The sequence below is a fragment of the Schistocerca cancellata genome, chromosome 7 (assembly GCF_023864275.1).
Source record: "Schistocerca cancellata isolate TAMUIC-IGC-003103 chromosome 7, iqSchCanc2.1, whole genome shotgun sequence".
Lineage (NCBI taxonomy): Eukaryota > Metazoa > Arthropoda > Insecta > Orthoptera > Acrididae > Schistocerca > Schistocerca cancellata.
In genome coordinates, this window is record NC_064632.1 from 586,280,690 (window position 1) to 586,304,062 (window position 23,373).

A 23,373-nucleotide genomic window follows, 5' to 3' on the forward strand; every position below is an offset into this window, starting at 1 on the left:
TCAGTTGGTAGAGCACGTGCCCGCGAAAGGCAAAGGTCCCGAGTTCGAGTCTCGGTCCGGCACACAGTTTTAGTCTGCCAGGAAGTTTCATATCAGCGCACACTCCGCTGCAGAGTGAAAATCTCATTCTGGATACATATATGCCGTTAGCTCGACGATTTATTTGCCAACGGAAAATGTTCTCAGTACATGTCCAATATCCTGATCAGCCAGAACATTGTGACCACCGACCTATTATCGATATAAACCCGTCCAGGCAGCGTCACCTGCTGAGGAATGCCTGCCAGACAGTCACACGCACGGTGCCTGCAGTATCAGTCAGGGTGTTTTGCAACACCACGGTTCCAAGAATTCCGGAACCTGAACACAAAATTGGAATAGATATCAACATAAACAGCATTTCCCCCTTTTTATTGCTCATGAAAACCACACGTTGCATCTTGTACCACCATACAGCGAGACCTTCAGAGGTGGTTGTCCAGATTGCTGTACACACCGGTACTTCTAATACCGATTAGCACGTCCTCTTGCATTGATGCATGCCTGTATTCGTCGTGGCATACTATCCACAACTTCATCAAGGCAGTGTTGGTCCAGATTGTCCCACTCCTCAACGGCGATTCGGCGTAGATCCCTCCGTGTGGTTGGTGGGTCACGTCGTCCATAAACAGCCCTTTTCAATCCATCCCAGGCATGTTCGATAGGGTTCATGTCTGGAGAACACGCTGGAAGCTCTAGTCGAACGATGTCGTTATCCTGAAGGGAGTCATTCACAAGATGTGCACGATGGGGGCGTGAATTGTCGTTCATGAACACGAATGCCTCGCCAGTATGCTGCCGATATGGTTGCACTATCGGTCGGACGATGCCATTCACGTATCGTACAGCCGTTATGACGCCTTCCATGACCACCAGCGGCGTACGTCTGCCCCACATAATGCCACCCCAAAATAGCATGGAACCTCCACGTTGTTGCACTCGCAGGACAGTGTGTCTAAGGCGTTCAGACTGACCGGGTTGCCTCCAATCACGTCTCCGACGATTGTCTGGTTGAAGGCATATGCGACACTCATCGGTGAAAAGAACGTGATGCCAATCCTGAGCGGCCCATTCGGCATGTTGTCGGGCCCATCTGTAGCGCACTGCATGGCGTCGTGGTTGCAAAGATGGACCTCGCCATGGACGTCGGGACTGAAGTTGAGTTGCACATCATGCAGCCTACTGTGCACAGTTTGAGTCGTAACACGACGACCTGTGGCTGCACGAAAAACACTATTCAACACGATGGCGTTGCTGTCAGGGTTCCTCCGAGCCATAATCCATAGGTAGCGGTCATCCACTGGAGGAGTAACCCTTGGGCGGCCTGACCGAGGCATGCCATCTACAGTTCCTGTCTCTCTGTATGTGCTCCATGTCCGAGCAAAATCGCTTTGGTTCACTCCGAGACGCCTGGACTCTTGCCACGTTGAGAGCCCTTCCTTGCACAAAGTAACAATGCGGACGCGATCGAACCGCGGTATTCACCGTCCAGGCATGGTTGAACTGCAAACAACACGAGCTGTGTACCTCCTTCCTTGTGGAATGACTGGAAGTGATCGGCTGTCGGACCCCCTTCTGTCTAATAGACGCTGTTCATGCATAGTTGTTTACATCATTGGGCGGGTTTAGTGACATCTCTGAATATTCAAAGGGACTGTGATACAATATCCACATTCAACGTGTATCATCAGGAGTTATGGGAACCGGGATGATGCAAAACTTTTTTTGATGTGTGTATATGAGTTTGACCGAGGCACTTTGTAATGGCCGACTTGTCGCGTGTACGGTTAATGTTGTGATGAGTTCAACACGTGACGAAACCAAGGTGAAACCACGTCCAGATGTCGTGGGGTTGGGCGGCCACCTGTCGTTACAAATGTTGGACGTCGTAGGCTGGGCATACTGGTGAAACAGGACAGGAGGCGAACTGTGGTGGAACTAACACCAGACTGTAATGCTAGGCAGAGTGCAAGTGTTTCTCAACACACAGTGCCCGAACACTTCTAACACGATGGATCTCCGTGGCCGACGACTCATGTATGGTCCAATATTAGGACACGACGTCGGCAACTACGAGTGAACTGGGCACGTGACCGTCGGCAGTAGACGCTGGCGCAGTGGCAGAGCGTTGCACGGTCTGATGAATCTCGATACCTTCTTCATCAAGCCGAACGGAGGGCGGGAACACGTCGTCTTCCAGGGGAACAGTTCCTTGGCACCTCCACTGCGGGACGGAGACAAGCTGGCGGCGCCTCCATTATGCTCTGGGTGCAAGACGCCATGACGGCCAAGGCGTATCGTACATTGGTTGCAGACCACGTACACCCCATCACGACGATCATGTTTCCCGACGGCAGTGGTATTTTTCAACAAGATAATGCGCCATGTCACAAGGCCAGGAGTGCGATGATTCGAGGAACACAGTGGTGAGATCCGGTTGATGTTTATGCAGGATGGCGCTCCACCCCATATTGCTACAGCCGTGAAAGATCTCTTGCGCGCGTCGTTTGGTGATGACCATGTGCTCAGCCGCCACTTTCGTCATGCTTGGCCTCCCAGGTCCCCAGACCTCAGTCCGGGTGATTATTGGCTTTGGGGTTACCTGAAGTCGCAAGTGTATCGTGATCGACCGACATCTCTAGGGATGCTGAATGACAACATCCGACGCCAATGCCTCGCCATAACTCCGGACATGCTTTACAGTGCTATTCACAACATTATTCCTCGACAACAGCTATTGTTGAGGAATGATGGTGGACATATTAAGCATTTCCTGTAAAGAACATCATCTTTGCTTTGTCTTACTTTGTTATGCTAATTATTGCTATTCTGACTAGATGAATCGCCATCTGTCGGACATTTTTTGAACTTTTGTATTTTTTTGGTTCTAATAAAAACCCCACGTCATTCCAAGCATGTTTGTCAATTTTTACCTCTCTATCTACATTATTCTGTGATTTATTCAGTTTTCAAATTTATACTGTCTTTTTGATCACCCGGTATACTGCGCATGGCAAAATGGCGCTATCCAAAAGCGACGCAAATGTGGCGCACCACGGGCCGTAGATGACAGGGGTGATCAACTGGTACACAGATGTGTACGGGCGGATAGAGATGCAGATGTGGAGCAACTGACCGCCCACATGAAGCAGTGTCTCCTCTATGACCGTCGATGTGTGTGGGTCTCCACAGCTGACGCCTCGTTCACACGCCTACGCTGACTGCCATTCACTGGCGACGATAGCTGGAATCTGCACGCCTATACCGCGATTGGACGTCCACTGAATAGCGACAGGTAGTCAGTTTCAGATGAATCACGTTTTACGGTCCGTAGGACAGATGGCCACAGGCGTGCACGGCGTGAAACGTCTGAAAGAAAAACACCGTGGAACAAACGTCTGAAAGGTACAGGCCGGAGGAGAGAGCGTTATGGTCTGGGGAATGTACCCGTGGCATTCCCTGGTAGGCACAGTGGATCAACACAAGCTTACATCTGTTCTTGGGGACCACGTTCATCCCATCGACAGGATGGCAGCTACCAGCAGGACAGTGCAACGTATCGCACAGCTCGTAGCGTACACGCGTGGTCCGAAGAGCACCGGGGTGGGTTTACTGTACTCCCCTGGCCACCCTGCCCTCCCGGGTTTAAACCCACTGGGTCGGCTGCACGCACCACGGATCCTCAGACGCGAAATCTGTCGCAGCTGGTCACGGCACTGGAGTCGCCGTGGCTCGACATCCCAGTCTCTAGAGGAACGGAAGGTTCCAAATGATTGGAAAAGAGCACAGGTAGTCCCAGTTTTCAAGAAGGGTCGTCGAGCAGATGCGCAAAACTGTAGGCCTGTATCTCTGACATCGATCTGTTGTAAAATTTTAGAACATGTGTTTTGATCGCGTATCATCTCATTTCTGGAAACCCAGAATCTACTCTGTAGGATTCAACATGGATTCCGGAAACAGCGATTGTGTGAGACCCAACTCGCTTTATTTGTTCATGAGACCCAGAAAATGTTAGATACAGACTCCCAGGTAGATGCCATTTTCCTTGACTTCGGAAGACGTTCGATACAGTTCCGCACTGTCGCCTGATAAACAAAGTAAGAGCCTAAGGAATATCAGAGCAGCTGTGTGGCTGGATTGAAGAGTTTTTAGCAAACAGAACGCAGCATTTTGTTCTCAATGGAGAGACGTCAACAGACGTTAAAGTAATCTCTGGCGTCCCACAGGGGACTGTTATGGGACCATTGCTTTTCACAATATACGAGGGCTATTCGGAAAGTAAGGTCCAATCGGACACAAAATAGAAACCACAGCGAAAATCCGATGAAGCTTTGAAAAGATGTGTTGGGCAGTCTCTCTAGTGCCCCCTTCGATCGCGTGAAGTCGCGCTTTTCAGTCTGAGCGCACAGTCAGCACTTAAACGCTCCTAGAAAAGTTGCTGCCCCCGCCAGGAATGAGGACCTGGTGAGAGATTTCGCCTTATGTCATGCAGCCCACATAACATAACTGTCCTGCGTTTCCTTCTTCCTGACAATTGTCGGCAGTACTCTGCAGGGGCAATCAAGATGCTTCTGCAGCGTTTTCTATGGGAAGTGTTTGATCGCCCACAATACAGCCCGTAATTGGCTCCCCTGAGGTTCAAACATACTCACATGAATGGCTGGCTATAAAGACAATTTTTTGGCACAGTCAATGAGCTGTATACCGACGTAGAGAATTGGCGGAAAGCACAGGCGGCTGTGTTCTATGACGAGAGTATTGGAAAGTTTGTACAATCCTACGGCAGATGTCCAGATAGCAGCGTTGACTATGTCGAAAAGTAGCTGGAAACTGTTGCCAACTTTTGCAAATAAAACATTTTAGATTTTCACAGTGGTTGCCATTTCGCGACCAATCGGACCTTACTTTCCGAATACCCCTCGTATATAAATGACCTAGTAGATAGTGTCGGAAGTTCCACGCGGCTTTTCGCGGATGATGCTGTAGTATACACAGAAGTTGCAGCATTAGAAAATTGCAGCGAAATTCAGGAAGATCTGCAGCGGATAGGCACTTGGTGCAGGGAGTTCCAACTGACCCTTAACATAGAGAAATGTAACGGAGTGCGAATACATAGAAAGAAGGATCCTTTATTGTATGATTACATGATAGCGGAACAAACACTGGTAACAGTTACTTCTGTAAAATATCTGCGAGTATGCGTACAAAACGATTTGAAGTGGAATGATCATATAAAATTAATTGTTGGTAAGGCGGGTGCCAGGTTGAGATTCATTGTGAGAGTCCTTAGAAAATGTAGTGTATCAACAAAGGAGGTGGCTTACAAAACACTCTTTCGATCTACACTTGAGTATTGCTCATCAGTGTGGGATCCGTACCAGGCCGAGTTGATAGAGAAGATCCAAAGAAGAGCGGCGCGTTTCGTCACAGGGTTATTTGGTAAGCGTGATAGCGTTACGGAGATGTTTAGCAAACTCAAGTGGGAGACTCTGCAAGAGAGGCGCTCTGCATCGCGGTGTAGCTTGCTCGCCAGGTTTCGAGAGGGTTCGTTTCTGGATGAGGTATCGAATATGTTGCTTCCCCCTACTTATACCTCCCGACGAGATCACGAATGTAAAATTAGAGAGAGTCGAGCGCGCACGGAGGCTTTCCGGCAGTCGTTCTTCCCGCGAACCATACGCGACTGGAACAGGAAAGGGAGGTAATGACAGTGGTACGTAGAATGCCCTCCGCCACTCACCGTTGGGTGGCTTGCGGAGTATAAATGTAGATGTAGATATCTTCCAGAGCCTCATTTTCTCTCTTTTCCTGCACGTCTCACAGCTGACCGCGATGCGAATGGTGGTTGTTCAGGGTTTGTACAGGTGCTCGCATTAACTGGACGGCGCACATCTTGAGTTCTCCTACTTGTCGCTCTGTCCATGAAACATCACGCCGATTCCTTGGTGCGGCTGTTATTTCGACGCTTATCTGCAGCCAACATGGATACGAACCTTCACAGAACCGTGCCGAAATAATGTCTTCAGTCTTTCCGCGTTGCTTCCTTGTTAAGACCTTGCCGAGCAACAGAAAGGACCCGGTCTAACACCTTGGAGCACGGGTTCCGTCACCGTTGACCAACACGCAAACATGGCAGTAGCATACCCGTCATTCGTCTGTCCGCAGCTCCCATAAGGACACTCCTTCCCCTTGATGTACAACGAAATTTCAACAATAATTTACTATTTGTTTGTGGAAAAAGAAAACTCTTGATGGACTACTGATTCTCCATTCAGCTTCACATAACAGAACTCTCCTAGTACACTCCGAACAATACAGTCATGCTACACTGAAGAGCCAAAGAAACTGGTACACCTGCCTAATATCGTGTAGGGCTCCCGCGAGAACGCAGAAGTGCCGCAGCACGACGTGGCATGGACTCGACTAATGTCTGAAGTCGTGCTGGAGGGAACTCACACCATGAGTCCTGCAGGACTGTCCAGAAATCAGTAAGAGTACGAGGCGGTGGAGATAACTTCTTAACAGCACGTTGCAAGTCGTTCCACATACGGTCAATAATGTTCATATCTGCAGATTATAGTGGCCAGCGGAAGTGTTTAAACTCACGAGAGTGTTCCTTGAGCCACTCTGTAGCAATTCCGGACGAGTTGGGTGTCGCATTGTCCAGCTGGAATTCCTCAAGTCCGTCGGAATTCACAATGGACATCAATGGATGTAGGTGATCAGACAGGATGCTAACGTACGTGTCACCTGTCAGAGTCGTATCTACACGTATCAGAGGTCCCATATCACTCCAAGTGCACACGTCCTACGCTATTACAGAGCCTCCATCAGCTTCAACAGCGCCCTGCTGACAGGCAGGGTCCATGGATTCATGAGGTTGTCTCCATAGCGCCGGCAGGTGTGGTCGAGCGGTTCTAGGCGCTACTGTCCGGAACCATGTGACCGCTCCGGTCGCAGGTTCGAATCTTGCTTCGGGCTTGGATGTGTGTAATGGCCTTCGGTTAGTTACGTTTAAGTAGTTGTAAGTTCTAGGGGACTGATAACCTCAGATGTTAAGTCCCATAGTGCTCAGAGCCATTTTTTTGTCTCCATACCCGTACACGTCCATCCGCTCCATACAATTTGAAACGAGACCCTTCCGACCAGTCAACATATTTCCAGTTACCGGCAATCCAGTGTCAGTATTAATGCGCCCAGCTTTCCGTCGTGCAGTCATCAAGATGATGTTTCGTTGAATGGTTTGCACACTGACACTTCTTGATGGCTCAGCATTCAAATCTGCAGCAATTTGAGGAAGGGTTGCAATTCTGTCACGTTGAAAGATTCTCTTTGGTCGTCGTTGGTCCCGTTCTTGCAAAATCTTTTTCCGGTCGCAGCGATGTCGGAGATTTGATGTTCTACCGGATGCCTGATATTCACGGTACACTCGTGAAATTGCCGTACGGGAAAATCCCCACTGCATCGCTACCTCGGAGATGCTGTGTCCCATCGCTCGTGCGCCGACTATAACACCACTTAAATCTTGATAACCTGCCATTGTAGCGCCAGTAACCAAGGTAACAACTCCGTCAGACACTTGTTGTCTTATACAGGCTTTGCCGACCGCAGCGACATATTCTGCCTATTTACATATCGCTGTATTTGAATGCGCATGCCTGCACCACTTTTTTTGGGGCTTCAGTGTATATTGTAGGTGTGTAAATCTTTATTCAATCGAAAATCGGAATAAAAAAGACAATTTTTTCCCTTAAAGAAAGGGAAAATGGGAGAAATTTCAAGGTCGAGAAAATGTGCTCTCTAGAGATGGGGGATCCGCTCCTGAACTGATTCATAGAGTTGAATCTTTCAAAGGAGTGAACAATCAGTGATTGCGCAGTGCCCCATTGGATTTTGTGTTTCACATATGCCGTGCCGTCTGTGCGTCCTATGCCGCGTGCAGTGTCTGGCGTAGCTTAACTTAGCATCGCACTCTGTCGGCGATGGTTTCAGTCGCACATCCTGCCCTCTGGGCAGTTGATGCGAGCAACAGGACAGAGAGCCTCCTAGCAGAGAACATAAGAACTGCTTGCAACAACCTGCTCGCAAGAGAACGGACGATTTGTCTCGTAGCGGGTGACTGGTGGCCGTTCACCGCTCCCCCCTCCCTCGGAACTCGCCAGCTCAACGCTCACCGCACCGTTCTCGACTCTAGCCAGAGCGTTGAGCAAAGCAACTCAGGTGTCACTCTGGTCTCTGCCGTCTTAGCTCACGCAGTAATACAACTCGCGGCTCGACCTGCTCGACTCAGCGCGTCTGCATCAGAGTTCGTCTCTACTGGATATTGTTCTTCGTAGTAATACCGCTATGTATATTACATTATTATGTTATGTATACATCATTTGTTTTTATTTTATTTTTATTTGTTTAAACTGATCAGATTAGGTTCCTGACGACTCCTCTTACTATAGGATTTTTATTATGGACACTCGAATTTACGCTTTAACTATGAGCGAACCGATAAACGTATCGCAAAATGTGATACACCAATATTTTCCTTGTTTTATTCTGCATAAGGCTATATGCAGCACTTTAGTCTTACAGTCAAATTTATATTTTTTTTCTTATTCTGGTACGGATTTTGCGATTTTAGGCGTCTTCGGAAGGAAACGTTCACTTTAAAAATATATGGCTTGCGATGTATTTGTATGAGGTTAATGAAATTTTAATACATTATAGCCAAATATATTGTTAATGTAAATCTCAAGTTACAACATTTTCCGATCACCCAAAAAACCACGATAGTGCAAAATAAATCAATAATCAAAAACTTTGTCATATCGTGGAAACTTCAATAAACAATACAAAATTCTTACTCATTATCTGTGTTACTTCAAAATAGTATCAAATAAGATCAAAATAAAGGTATAGTACTGGAATAAACCAAGTTTAAAGGGCAATGTGCCTCCCAATTATTTTCTATTGTGAATGAGTGGTGAGTCATGAAAAAGAGCTAGTTCATTTCAGGGAGTGAACAGTTCCGATCTGATCTCTGAAAAGAACAGTTTTGCCCATCTCTAGTGCTCTCTATGACTGGACCTTCTCAGAGTGTACGTTTGCAACAAAGGGCCACATGTAGTGTCACAGCTACGTCTTCTGCACTCCAGTTGGCGTACTGCACGGTAATGCGACTAGCTGGAGATACGGGACATCCCCTGTGCAGTTCTAAGCTGCTAAAACTTTATCCTAACGGCCGATTTGAGGATGGTTTCCATAGAGTTCGAACGTTTATCTAGCCGCGTATTGGCACTAGGATAAACATTACCAAAGCAAACTAAAAAGAAGGAAGCTTTCAAAAAATATTTTATACAACTTCAGTAATGCTGTGGAAGTCATTAAAGTAATGCAATAAGTCATTATCGTGAACAGACGTGCAGCATTGTGTGTGGCATCAACGTCGAGTAAGCCTTTAAAAAGTTTGTTCCGTGTTTCGCCATTTCTAGGAGTATTGATTTGGCATTTTTGTTGATATCCAGCAGGATTTTCTCAGTCGTTCTGACATTTTTTCCCATTTTATGGTTTCAGTTTTTTGTTTCAATGTAAGAGTATAGATGTATGTTTAAATTATTTTGTGAATATTTTCTTTCTTTACTTAGTAACACGTTGGATACCCTGCATTTAATTAAAAGATGATCTAATTTCAGATCTTTGAATCAAAAGCGGCATCCATATTTACACTAATAACGTGAAAGGAAGATGCTTCCTGGTTTTACTGTTGAAATACGCCAATCGTTTAGGTAGTAAAGTAATTTGCTCTGAAAATACTAAGTACATAGCTATCAGTCTTTTGAGATATAGTAAGTTTTCCGTACTGCTCGTCCAATATTGGTTGTAGGGGCACGATAAATTTTGTAACTCACCTAATCAGTTATATCAAAACTGACTTTGGAAAACTTTCTACGGATGCATGTGGGCAGCAGTGTATCAGAATTCCCATTTTGATCAGGGAATCACCTGAAAATGAAATCTTGAAACAGGCAGTGAAATAAATGAATATACTGAATTTTAATCTGGTTACCGTGAAAGTGCGAACACGACTACGAAATTATGGCTTCAGTGCAATGATTTTCGTTATCTTTGAACCACGAGCCTATTCGGAACACGGTGTTCTGCTTTCCTGTACGGGTATTACAATTAAGGTTTGTGGGAAAACTTCCACAGTTATTTACTGTTGCAGATCACCTTTCCTTTTCCCAAATTCTTTTCCCGATTACGCCTAACCATTTGCCATTGCTCTCAGTCAACACGCTCCCATCTAACATAAAGCTGCAAAATGGGAACCCCTCCCAGTTCAAAACAAAACTGAAAATAAAGATCATTGGTCAATCCCGTGTCAAAGTAAATATTTAAACATTAAGTTTCCAACAGAAGTTAAGCCGCAGATGTTTAACGGAGGAAGCCGTTGTTTTGTGTTCCCAGAGTTGCATCTTGCATTCTGATTAGATTACATTTAGGTGGCGTAAGCGAAAATAGTATTCAACAGGATGGTCACAGTTTATTGTTAATACAGCTGCTTGTTCTTTATTAATGTATACCTTAAATATGCTCACATGCTTGACAGACTTTCTTTTTTTTCTCGAAGGGATCTAAGGAACATGTCAAATGAGAGACTGAATCTCCAGTGGAAAGCAGTAGGTTGTCCAGCGCGTAAACTTGTCGGCGATGCCCGCCACACATACTCCGCACTCGCTACTAGCAACATGCTGCAGAGTGATCCATAGCGCCAAATTACTGTATTCCAGACACAGCTCGTCTCTGTTTCATTTTCTTGACGAAAATACCATCGCACTGATTTGTTTGCAATGGTGACGGCAAAATTTAAGTCGCCGAAATTGAGTCCCTTGTCGAAACACAATTTCAGAGACTAGTTGATTGAATTCGTGACCGCGTTCTGGCGTCTCTTTGATTTACATCTACGTGTGTCTCTGAGTCTGCTTGTCAACATCCGCCGACCTCGACCACCTGAGAACCAGTTTTCGTCCAGAATTACTTTCCGCTGGTGTCATGTATGGCGTTTTTACCTTGGAAATCCTTGGGTTCGATTTGGGTACCACGCCTGCCGGTTTGCGATACTCGCTGCGAGTAACCTCAATCAAGCAATTCGCCTCGTTGAGAGTCGGAGATTTTTCCATTCTATGCCTACTAATCTTTATCATTTGCAAGAGGTTGTGCGTAATGTTCGGCTCGTCGGTTACTCATTCGTTAGATTATAAAAGCATTAACCACAACACACGAATAGTGAGTTTGTAAGACTCGGGACAAATCTCCATGCCTCGCCTGGATCCCATTTACATTTGTCACTGAATCTGCAACGAAACTGGCTTAGTCCAAGGCCATATTTATAGCCGGACTGTTGCACACCAAGCAATGGCGCGTGATGAGAAAAGACAGTAAATCGCTTGCGTTTATAAGAAAGATAAATCAATGAGGAATGAACAGGGTGTTTCAAAAATGACCGGTATATTTGAAACGGCAATAAAAACTAAACGAGCAGCGATAGAAATACATCATTTGTTGCAATATGCTTGGGACAACAGTACATTTTCAGGCAGACAAACTTTCGAAATTACAGTAGTTACAATTTTCAACAACAGATGGCGCTGCGGTGTGGGAAACTCTATAGTACGATATTTTCCACATATCCACATTGCGTAACAATAATATGGCGTAGTCTCTGAATGAAATTACCCGAAACCTTTGACACCGTGTCTGGCGGAATGGCTTCACATGCAGATGAGATGTACTGCTTCAGCTGTTCAATTGTTTCTGGATTCTGGCGGTACACCTGGTCTTTCAAGTGTCCCCACAGAAAGAAGTCACGGGGTTCATGTCTGGCGAATAGGGAGGCCAATCCACGCCGCCTCCTGTATGTTTCGGATAGCCCAAAGCAATCACACGATCATCGAAATATTCATTCAGGAAATTAAAGACGTCGGCCGTGCGATGTGGCCGGGCACCATCTTGCATAAACTACGAGGTGTTCGCAGTGTCGTCTAAGGCAGTTTGTACCGCCACAAATTCACGAAGAATGTCCAGATAACGTGATGCAGTAATCGTTTCGGATCTGAAAAATGGGCCAATGATTCCTTTGGAAGAAATGGCGGCCCAGACCAGTACTTTTTGAGGATGCAGGGACGATGGGACTGCAACATGGGGCTTTTCGGTTCCCCATATGCGCCAGTTCTGTTTATTGACGAAGCCGTCCAGGTAAAAATAAGCTTCGTCAGTAAACCAAATGCTGCCCACATGCATATCGCCGTCATCAATCCTGTGCACTATATCGTTAGCGAATGTCTCTCGTGCAGCAATGGTAGCGACGCTGAGGGGTTGCCGCGTTTGAATTTTGTACGTATAGAGGTGTAAACTCTGGCGCACGAGACGATACGTGGACGTTGGCGTCATTTGGACCGCAGCTGCAACACGGCGAACGGAAACCCGAGGCCGCTGTCGGATCACCTGCTGCACTAGCTGCGCGTCGCCCTCTGCGGTTGCCGTACGCGGTCGCCCTACCTTTCCAGCACGTTCATCCGTCACGTTCCCAGTCCGTTGAAATTTTTCAAACAGATCCTTTATTGTATCGCTTTTCGGTCCTTTGGTTACATTAAACCTCCGTTGAAAACTTCGTCTTGTTGCAACAACACTGTGTTCTAGGCGGTGGAATTCCAACACCAGAAAAATCCTCTGTTCTAAGGAAAAAACCATGTTGTCTACAGCACACTTGCACGTTGTGAACAGCACACGCTTACAGCAGAAAGACGACGTACAGAATGGCGCACCCACAGACTGCGTTGTCTTCTATATCTTTCACATCAGTTGCAGCGCCATCTGTTGTTGAAAATTGTAACTACTGTAATTTCGAAAGTTTGTACGCCTGAAAATGTACTGTTGTCCCAAGCATATTGCAACAAACGGTGTATTTCTATCGCTGCTCGTTTAGTTTTTATTGCCGTTTCAAATATACCGGTCATTTTTGAAATACCCTGTATGCACAGAATGGCATACCAGTACTATTAATAATACGACAGACGAACAAGTATTAACGCTACGTCGGGCCTGGCGGTATAGTGATAAAGTGCGTGCCTGGAAACGGAAAGACTGCGGGATCGAATCCCATTCGGAATGGAAAAAAGCGCAGTGACTTCTGTGTGTAAGAAGGGTAAAAGACGGAACAATAAAATTACAGATCGACATTCTTAACATCGGTTTGTGCAGAGTTCTTGAACATCTTCTGGGTTCGAACACATAAATTTCCTTGAGACCGAAAAGCTTGTGCCCACGAATCAACGTGGTTTTAGACACCCGTGTAAAACTCAGCTTGCCCTTTTCTTCCATGATATACTGCGAACAGTGGATGAAGGGCAACATGCAGATTCTGTATTTCTAGGCTTTTCGGAAACGATTTGACACTGTGCCTCACTCCAGACTGTTAGGAAAGGTACGAGCATATGGAACAGCTTCACAGATACGATTGAGTGGCTGGAAGACTTCTTAAGTAATAGTACCCAATATGTTGTCCTCGACGGTCAGTCCTCACCAGAGACAAGCTAATCGTCACGAGTACCCCAGGGAAGCGTGATAGTACCATTAGTATTTTCTGTATACATAAATGATGTTGTGGACAAAGTGGACAGCGAACTGCAGTCATTTAGTGATGATGCTTTAGTGTACGGAAAGGGGTCGTTGAGTGACTGTAGGCGGAGTCAAAGACGACTTAGGCAAAATTTATAGTTGGAGTGAGAATGGCAGCTAGATCTACATGTAGAAAAATGTAAGTTAATGCGGACGAGTAGGAAAAACAAATGCTTAATGTTCGGATACAGCATTAGTCGTGTGCTGCTGCACACAGTAAAGTCTTTTAAATGGCTGGACGTAAAGTTGCAAAGCAATATGAAATGGGAAGAGCTTGTGATAACTGCGGTAGGTAAGGCGAATGTCGGCTTCTGTTTATTGGGAGAATTTTGGGGAAGTGTGGTTCATCTGTAAAGGAGATCGCATATAAGGCGCCAGTACGACCCATTCTCGAATATTTCTCGAGTGTTTAGAACTCGCTTTAGGTCGGATTAGAGGAAGACATTCTAGGCGCTTCAGTCCGAAACTTCGCTGCTGGTGCGGTCGCAGGTTCGAATCCTGCCTCGGGCATGGATGTGTGTGATGTCCTTAGGTTAGTTAGGTTTAAGTAGTTCTAAGTTCTAGGGGACTGATGACCTCAGATGTTAAGTCCCATAGTGCTCAGAGCCATTTTGAACCATTTTTGAGAGGAAGACATCGAAGCAGTTCAGAGGCAGGCTGGTAGATTTGTTACCGGTAGGTTTGAACAACACTAGATAAGATTACATTAACGAAACACGATATGGAAGGAAGACAGACAACGATTGATAGCAAGGGACTAGGACGAGTGTTACGTAATGCGTGTCCTACTCATACTGTTTCTCGTCAGCGTGACCATTATCATTGTGGTGTCACCGCGAGGCACCACACTGGCCAGGTTGTAGGCTTCAAATCGGCCGCGGTCCGTCAGCACACATCGGACCCGCGAGTCGCCGCTGTCGACGCTAGCAGACCGAGCGCCGCCACTCGGCTGGTCCTATGAGACTGCCCAGTTCTACAGCCGACTTTAATAGGAATGGTTCACTCGTTATAGCTTCAGAGATCTCATTTTCAGAGACGCTAGTTAGCATAGCCTTCAACTAAGTCAGTAGCTACGACCTAGCCGGGCGCCACATACAGTTTATGCATTGACAATTGATCTGCATGTGTGAAGCAATCAGAATCGTAAAGAAGTATTCGCAGTTCAGTCTATAACTGCACTTGTAAATACAGGGTTATTACAAATGATTGAACCGATTTCACAGCTCTACAATAACTTTATTATTTGAGATATTTTCAAAATGCTTTGCACACACATACAAAAACTCAAAAAGTTTTTTTAGGCATTCACAAATGTTCGATATGTGCCCCTTTAGTGATTCGGCAGACATCAAGCCGATAATCAAGTTCCTCCCACACTCGGTGCAGCATGTCCCCATCAATGAGTTCGAAAGCATCGTTGATGCGAGCTCGCAGTTCTGGCACGTTTCTTGGTAGAGGAGGTTTAAACACTGAATCTTTCACATAACCCCACAGAAAGAAATCGCATGCGGTTAAGTCGGGAGAGCGTGGAGGCCATGACATGAATTGCAGATCATGATCTCCACCACGACCGATCCATCGGTTTTCCAATCTCCTGTTTAAGAAATGCCGAACATCATGATGGAAGTGCGGTGGAGCACCATCCTGTTGAAAGATGAAGTCGGCGCTGTCGGTCTCCAGTTGTGGCATGAGCCAATTGTCCGCGGGCTGCGCGTGAAACTTGCCCGCACGCGTTCAACCGTTTCTTCGCTCACTGCAGGCCGACCCGTTGATTTCCCCTTACAGAGGCATCCAGAAGCTTTAAACTGCGCACACCATCGCCGAATGGAGTTAGCAGTTGGTGGATCTTTGTTGAACTTCGTCCTGAAGTGTCGTTGCACTGTTATGACTGACTGATGTGAGTGCATTTGAAGCACGACATACGCTTTCTCGGCTCCTGTCGCCATTTTGTCTCACTGCGCTCTCCAGCGCTCTGACGGCAGAAACCTGAAGTGCGGCTTCAGCCGAACAAAACTTTATGAGTTTTTCTACGTATCTGTAGTGTGTCGTGACCATATGTCAATGAATGGAGCTTCAATCATTTGTAATAGCCCTGTATTATTGTATAAAGTCAAGGTCGACGTTCACCGCTGATGCTGAATTAAAGCTAAGTATTTAATTGTATTCCCGTCTACTAACTTTCTAATCACCTAAGATGTTACAGTTACATTCCGTCAAGTATAGTTCATTGATCCTCAGGTCAGCCTACGTCAGGCCGGCCAAACGCTGCACAGCGTGCAGACGTGCGGAAGTGCTGCACACGTGCGCACGTGTGCGGCAGCGAGCGACAGCGACATCTGTTGTTAGACACGTGTCCCAAATGAACGGCGGCGGCTCCACTTCCCTGTGGTACAACTAAGAGCGCAACATATCCAGTATCGTTTACCCTGGTAACCGTAACCGTAACAGAGAAGTACTGAGAAATGGCAAGTACTGGGAAAAAGCAAAGGACGGGAGATCTATGTTCTCAATCGTTTAAAAATGACTGGGAACTGCAATTCTTTTTTGTAGCCGTTGGTGAAAACTCACAGTGTTTGCTGTGCCGCCGAATAATAGGCGGCCAGCGTAAGTTTTCAATTGAAAGACACTACAATACGTATCACAAAGACGAGTGTAGTGTACTCAACAGTGAAGAACAGCAAGCAAAATTTAATTTCCTTAAGAAAATGGATGAGACACATCAACTCGATTTGACTGTACGTCAAAGTAACTGATACTTCTTGGACTCTTAGTTTCTTGTGTTACATTTATGTCTGTTTTACTGTACGCTGTACAATGTACTGTTTTCAGTTTTCCAGAATGTCAACCAAACTAAATCTTCACTGCGAGCAAGTTTTAAAATCGTATTAAGAATTACGCAATCTGGGAAACCCTTTTCCGAAGGGGAGTTTGTGAAAGGGTGTCTGATTGATGTTGCAGAACTTGTGTGTCCCACGAGCGTTAGCAGGTTTCGAGAAATCAGTCTATCCAAACAAACAGTGACAAGACGTATCAGTGCTGTGGCCGGCGATCTGCACAGGCAGCTAATAAATAAGGCTAAATACTTTGTTGCTTTCTCTGTTGCGCTCGATGAAGCAGCAGATCTTACAGATACAGCCCAGGTTGTGATATACAGGGTGTTTCAAAAATGACCGGTATATTTGAAACGGCAATAAAAACTAAACGAGCAGCGATAGAAATACACCGTTTGTTGCAATATGCTTGGGACAACAGTACATTTTCAGGCAGACAAACTTTCGAAATTACAGTAGTTACAATTTTCAACAACAGATGGCGCTGCGGTGTGGGAAACTATATAGTACGATATTTTCCACATATCCACCATGCGTAGCAATAATATGGCGTAGTCTCTGAATGAAATTACCCGAAACCTTTGACAACGTGTCTGGCGGAATGGCTTCACATGCAGATGAGATGTACTGCTTCAGCTGTTCAATTGTTTCTGGATTCTGGCGGTACACCTGGTCTTTCAAGTGTCCCCACAAAAAGAAGTCACAGGGGTTCATGTCTGGCGAATAGGGAGGCCAATTCACGCCGCCTCCTGTATGTTTCGGATAGCCCAAAGCAATCACACGATCATCGAAATATTCATTCAGGAAATTAAAGACGTCGGCCGTGCGGTGTGGCCGGGCACCATCTTGCATAAACCACGAGGTGTTCGCAGTGTCGTCTAAGGCAGTTTGTACCGCCACAAATTCACGAAGAATGTCCAGATAACGTGATGCAGCAATCGTTTCGGATCTGAAAAATGGGCCAATGATTCCTTTGGAAGAAATGGCGGCCCAGACCAGTACTTTTTGAGGATGCAGATACGATGGGACTGCAACATGGGGCTTTTCGGTTCCCCATATGCGCCAGTTCTGTTTATTGACGAAGCCGTCCAGGTAAAAATAAGCTTCGTCAGTAAACCAAATGCTGCTCACATGCATATCGTCGTCATCAATCCTTTGCACTATATGGTTAGCGAATGTCTCTCGTGCAGCAATGGTAGCGACGCTGAGGGGTTGCCGCGTTTGAATTTTGTATGGATAGAGGTGTAAACTCTGGCGCATGAGACGATACGTGGACGTTGGCGTCATGTGGACCGCAGCTGCAACACGCCGAACGGAAACCCGAGGCCGCTGTCGGATCACCTGCTGCACTAGCTGCGCGTTGCCCTCTGTGGTTGCCGTATGCGGTCGCCCTACCTTTCCAGCACGTTCGTCCGTCACGTTCCCAGTCCGCTGAAATTTTTCAAACAGATCGTTTATTGTATCGCTTTTCGATCCTTTGGTTACATTAAACCTCCGTTGAAAACTTCGTCTTGTTGCAACAACACTGTGTTCTAGGCGGTGGAATTCCAACACCAGAAAAATCCTCTGTTCTAAGGAAAAAACCATGTTGTCTACAGCACACTTGCACGTTGTGAACAGCACACGCTTACAGCAGAAAGACGACGTACAGAATGGCGCACCCACAGACTGCGTTGTCTTCTATATCTTTCACATCTCTTGCAGCGCCATCTGTTGTTGAAAATTGTAGCTACTGTAATTTCGAAAGTTTGTCCGCCTGAAAATGTACTGTTGTCCCAAGCATATTGCAACAAACGGTGTATTTCTATTGCTGCTCGTTTAGTTTTTATTGCCGTTTCAAATATACCGGTCATTTTTGAAACACCCTGTACATACGAGGTGTCGATAACGCACTTTGTGTAACAGAGGAGCGACGTCTGTGCGTAGAAACATGCACTACATGAACAATGACGGCTGCGGCGTGCACGCTGTGACACGGAAGTTGCACATGTGCAGGAGCACCGCACGCGTGCAGAATTTCTGGCCGGCCCTGGCCTACGTGATCAACGCGTGCAATTACTGGCCACACCTCGTGATTATACTAAGAGTCAAATTGCGTGACTCAGCCGTGTCAACCTTTTTCCATGAGGTCCATAGTTCCGCCTCATACATAACAATCATCATCATCATCATATTTTATATTCTTCTGTGAGTATCCGATACTGTTTTCCTTGACTGTACACTGTTGGACTAGTGCACTACAAACACAGATGAAAGGTACGCAGTATACACCTCTTTTAAACCAATTGCCGATGACGAAGATTTTCTTTGGTGAGGAGCGTTACGTGCACTTGAATGTTCTAAACGCCGATTGTGGGCCAGATTTTCAGTGGTAGCACTTCCGAGAGCTGTTCAAAGTGTCTGCAGCATAGATAACGGAAGGTAGGTTTCTTCTACATGGATGACGCATCTGGTTTATACGGTTACCATTGTGACTCATCCAACAACAGCATTATATTATCAGCGTGCGGCTCAACGGCCTGGTTCAAACCTGTCCAATGAAAAGCCATTTCACCAGCTTGTGAGTCGCTAACCTACGTCGGTATTCCTACCGGGAAAAATGACCTATAGTTTAACGTGGAATTCGAACCGCGTTCCGGCCGAATCTTCTCATCGCTGAAAATGTAAGGCTAGGTTAAAGGCAGACTGAAATATTCTGTAGTCTACATCTACATCCATATGCATACTCCGCAAGCCACCGTATGGTGCGTGGCGGAGTATACACCGTACCAGTACGGGTCATTTCCTTTCCTGTTCCATCACGTATTTTGGTGGGTTTGGTTGTTTTCCAATCATTCCTTCTCACAGCGTTCACCCTGAGAGCTTTTTGAACTGGGTTGATGCGAAATCTAAAATCAAATGATAGAAATAAAACCACAACACTAAAACTAAACAGTGCAACCGAAATTCTTGTATAAAAAAGGAAATATCGCTTGGATGAGTCCACTTACGAATGAAAACACTCGCAAGTTCCGCAAGCTGGTATTTTTGAGCAAAATACTTGTACCAGAAGCTAAAGTTTGGGCCAGCTAACATAGCGAACACCAGCTTCAAGTCTGTGACGTTATGGCAACACCCCTTGTTGTACCTCCTTGTTCAAAATACTGTGAAGTGGAGATACCTATCGCGAGAATTCGTCGTTACCTGTCCTTCGTCTGGTGAAAAGCGATTCATACATACATACAATACATACATACATATGCACACTAATAAAACTTCCTGGCAGATTAAAACTGTGTGCCAGACCGGGACTCTAATTCGGGACCTTTACCTTTCGCAGCCAAGTGCTCTACCAACTAGTGCTCGGGTTGCCAAGTTGGTAGAGCACTTTCCTGCGAAAGGCAAAGGTCCCGAGTTCGAGTCTCGATCTGGCACACAGTTTTAATCTGCCAGGAAGTTTCATATCAGCGCACACTCCGCTGCAGAGTGAAAATCTCTTTCATGTGCATTAATACTTGTTCCATATATCATGAATACGACATTTCGTAATGATATGGAACGTGTCACTTAAACATAAGTTTTCTTTACACAGTATATATACATATTCTTTCGCTTGTGCCTTTATCCCGCAGGTCGCAGGGTCGGCATGGTTAGGTAAGGATTAGGCAAGGTTAATGTTAATGGGTGGCAGGATGCTCTTCCTGCAGCCACCCCGTACCCTGTATGGAATTAGTGTACCCCAGCTATCTGCATCTAGTGTAATCCATGCAATAGTGCGAACGTGTTCAGACGTCTGCGAGTCGTGTAACTGAGGCATGATGTGGGGACCAGTCCGGTATTCACCTAGGGGGATGTGGAAAACCGCCTAAAAACCACACCAGATTATATATATATATATAAAGTCATGTCTAAAAATAATGCTATTTGGCAAATGACCAAAGATTTTTGTGCAGTATAATTTACCCCTTGCTGTACCAAAGTCAGATTTAAGCCAGAATAGTGAAGATCATTCTTTCTTCTAGTGTTTTAGCTATGCACTTTTTGAATTGGGACAGGTTATTAATAACAAATTCCGCAAGTGAATATATGTATTACGAAGATGCTTTGAACATCCTGAGTTCCTTAAAAACAAATGTCTGTAAGGTGATCTTGGGTGGGCTCCATTCTAGTAACTTTGGTTTATGTACAACAATTGACTCCGGACATGAAGGACAGGTGTTCAGGTAGTGCAAAAACGCAAAAAATGCTTTTCCCTGCTTCTAATAAATGACAACGAATATTAACTCAAAGATTAAGCAGTAACTCGTATCATTTACTGGATTTAGGCATAAATAAAATTATGTACAAAATTTATTAATGCTAAGACCGTCACCAGATACTCTAAACACAGTAACCATTCTCAAAAACGAATGCGAAAGATAACCTAAACTTGAACAGAATTCGACTCCACCGATGTGTTCTTATAGTATACAGATTCCTATTTTTTCCTTCACACATCTTATATGAATGGCAACACCCCTGAAATGTATGAGACCACAATAACTTATGTCCATCCACATGCAGCTGTCACATAATTCGAGTACTGCAATGCAACACACAAAAATCGTAGTGTTTACGCAGGAGCATAACAGGTGCAGTATTTTACTCTCAACATACTGACCACTACGTTTACTACACGCAGAATAAACTGCAGAAGTTCCAGGTGGTAACTCTGACTATTTCACAAACTTGGCCCAAGGTAACTCGTTACATAGTCAGTTGCAAGGTTAAGTGAGGAACGAATTGCGAATAACCGACGCCCTACTTGAGCGCTGCTTATTTCCACCGTTTATTGGACGGTAAATGATGTTCCTACTTAAAAGCAGGGACAACAGAATTATTACAAGATTAAAAGAGCAGAATGCACGGTGAGGAGAGACACAAGTATACAAAACTGTTGCACGTGTGATAAAAATCAGAAACTTTGAAGGGAAAAACTTTTAGTGATAGAAATAAGTACTACCTTTTGACATTTGCTTCATTCGTGAATTGTATCTCTTTGTCGCTAGCATTTAAGCAGATCTGAAGTCCTCCTCATTCTCTCTTTCTCTCTTTTTCTGTGCAATATCACTGTTTTTATGTACGCATTCGCTACAAGCCACGTTCTGTATCAACTGTCTTAAACACTGCAGCCTCGAGTGAGTGTCATATCCAACGCGACGTATGGTCAAATCTTGCGCAAGAACTTATTTGGGATCCTAGGCGACAGTGATAAATTGCAACGAAGGCATCAGTGTAGGCTCTAGTATTTTATAGCCACCTTGGCCTATCTGCTTCTGTACTACAGTCCCAGCAACGTTCTACATCTGCGTCTAGAAGTCACGTGACGGTGTGTGGCAGAGGGTACTTCTGGTTCCACTATCTGATCCCCCTCCCCCCTTCGCTGTTTCATTCCCGAATGGTTGTCAGAAAGCTTCTGCATTAGCACTAATTTCTCAAATCATCTCGATGTGGTCATTTTGCGAGACGTACGTGGGAGGACGTAATCTGCCGTACAACTCTTTCCGGAGAGTACTCTATCGAAATGTCAATAGTAAAGCTCTGCGCAATGCGCAGCGGCTCCCTTGTAGCGCCTGCCAGTGGATTATCTTGAGCTTCTCTGTATCGCTCTCTCGCCGACCAAACGATCCCGCGACGAAACGCCCTGTTATTCGTTGGATCTTCTCTGTCTCTTCTGTCAGTTCTACACGGTAGGAAACCCATACTGATGAACAATAGTCGAGAATTGTTCGTGTGGTGTCACCGCCAGACACCACACTTGCTAGGTGGTAGCTTTAAATCGGCCGCGGTCCATTAGTACATGTCGGACCCGCGTGTCGCCACTGTCAGTAATTGCAGACCGAGCGCCACCACACGGCAGGTCTAGAGAGACGTACTAGCACTCTCCCGAGTTGTACGACGACTTTGCTAGCGACTACACTGACGAAGCCTTTCTCTCATTTGCCGAGAGATAGTTAGAATAGCCTTCAGCTAAGTCCATGGCTACGACCTAGCAAGGGGCCATTAACCATTTCTATAGAGTGTCTCACTTGTATCATCAAGAACGCTAAATACAAATGATGGATTAAAAGTTAAGTATTCCAGCAGCTACGTACTTTTCTTTATAGCATTCATTACGTATCCTGTTCCAGACCTCACGCCCGTCTGCGTTAGATTATAGCGTGCATTTCGGCCTCCTCTATCTACAAGGTGTTGGCACATTTGCGAACACATCAGTTCGAACAAGCACCTTGTTATTCACTTCTTAAACAGTAACAGACTCGGTCCTCACACATTTCCTTGGGGTAACGCCGAAATTACGTTTAAACGTGACGATTTTGTAACCTTAAAGAGAGACGCTTTGAGTTCTGTCTGTAAGAAAGTCTTGAATCAAGTCGCAAATTTGGTCTGAGAGTAAGCTTGTATTTTTTTCACTAAACGGCAGTGCGGGGCAGCGTCAAATGCCTTTCTGAAGTCAAGGGACGCGGCATCAGTCTCAACGCCGATGTCTGCAGCGCTGTGGAGCTCATGGAGAATCAGAGCGAGATGAGTTTCGCAAGATCTCTGTTTGCGGAATCCATATTAATTTTTATAGAAGAGATTTTCGTTCTCCAAAATGTCGCAGTACATAAGCATAACTCATGTTCCAGAATTCTAAAACAGACTGGCGTCAACGATACAGGCCTGTGAGTATACGCTTCTGTCTTATTACCTTCTTGAAAACTGGAATGACCTGCGCTTTTTTTCCAGTCATTAGGTACCTTTTGTTACTACAGCGATCTACGATAAGCTGGTGCCAGAAGATAACACGTTACTAGCGGGTAAACAGATTTCAAAA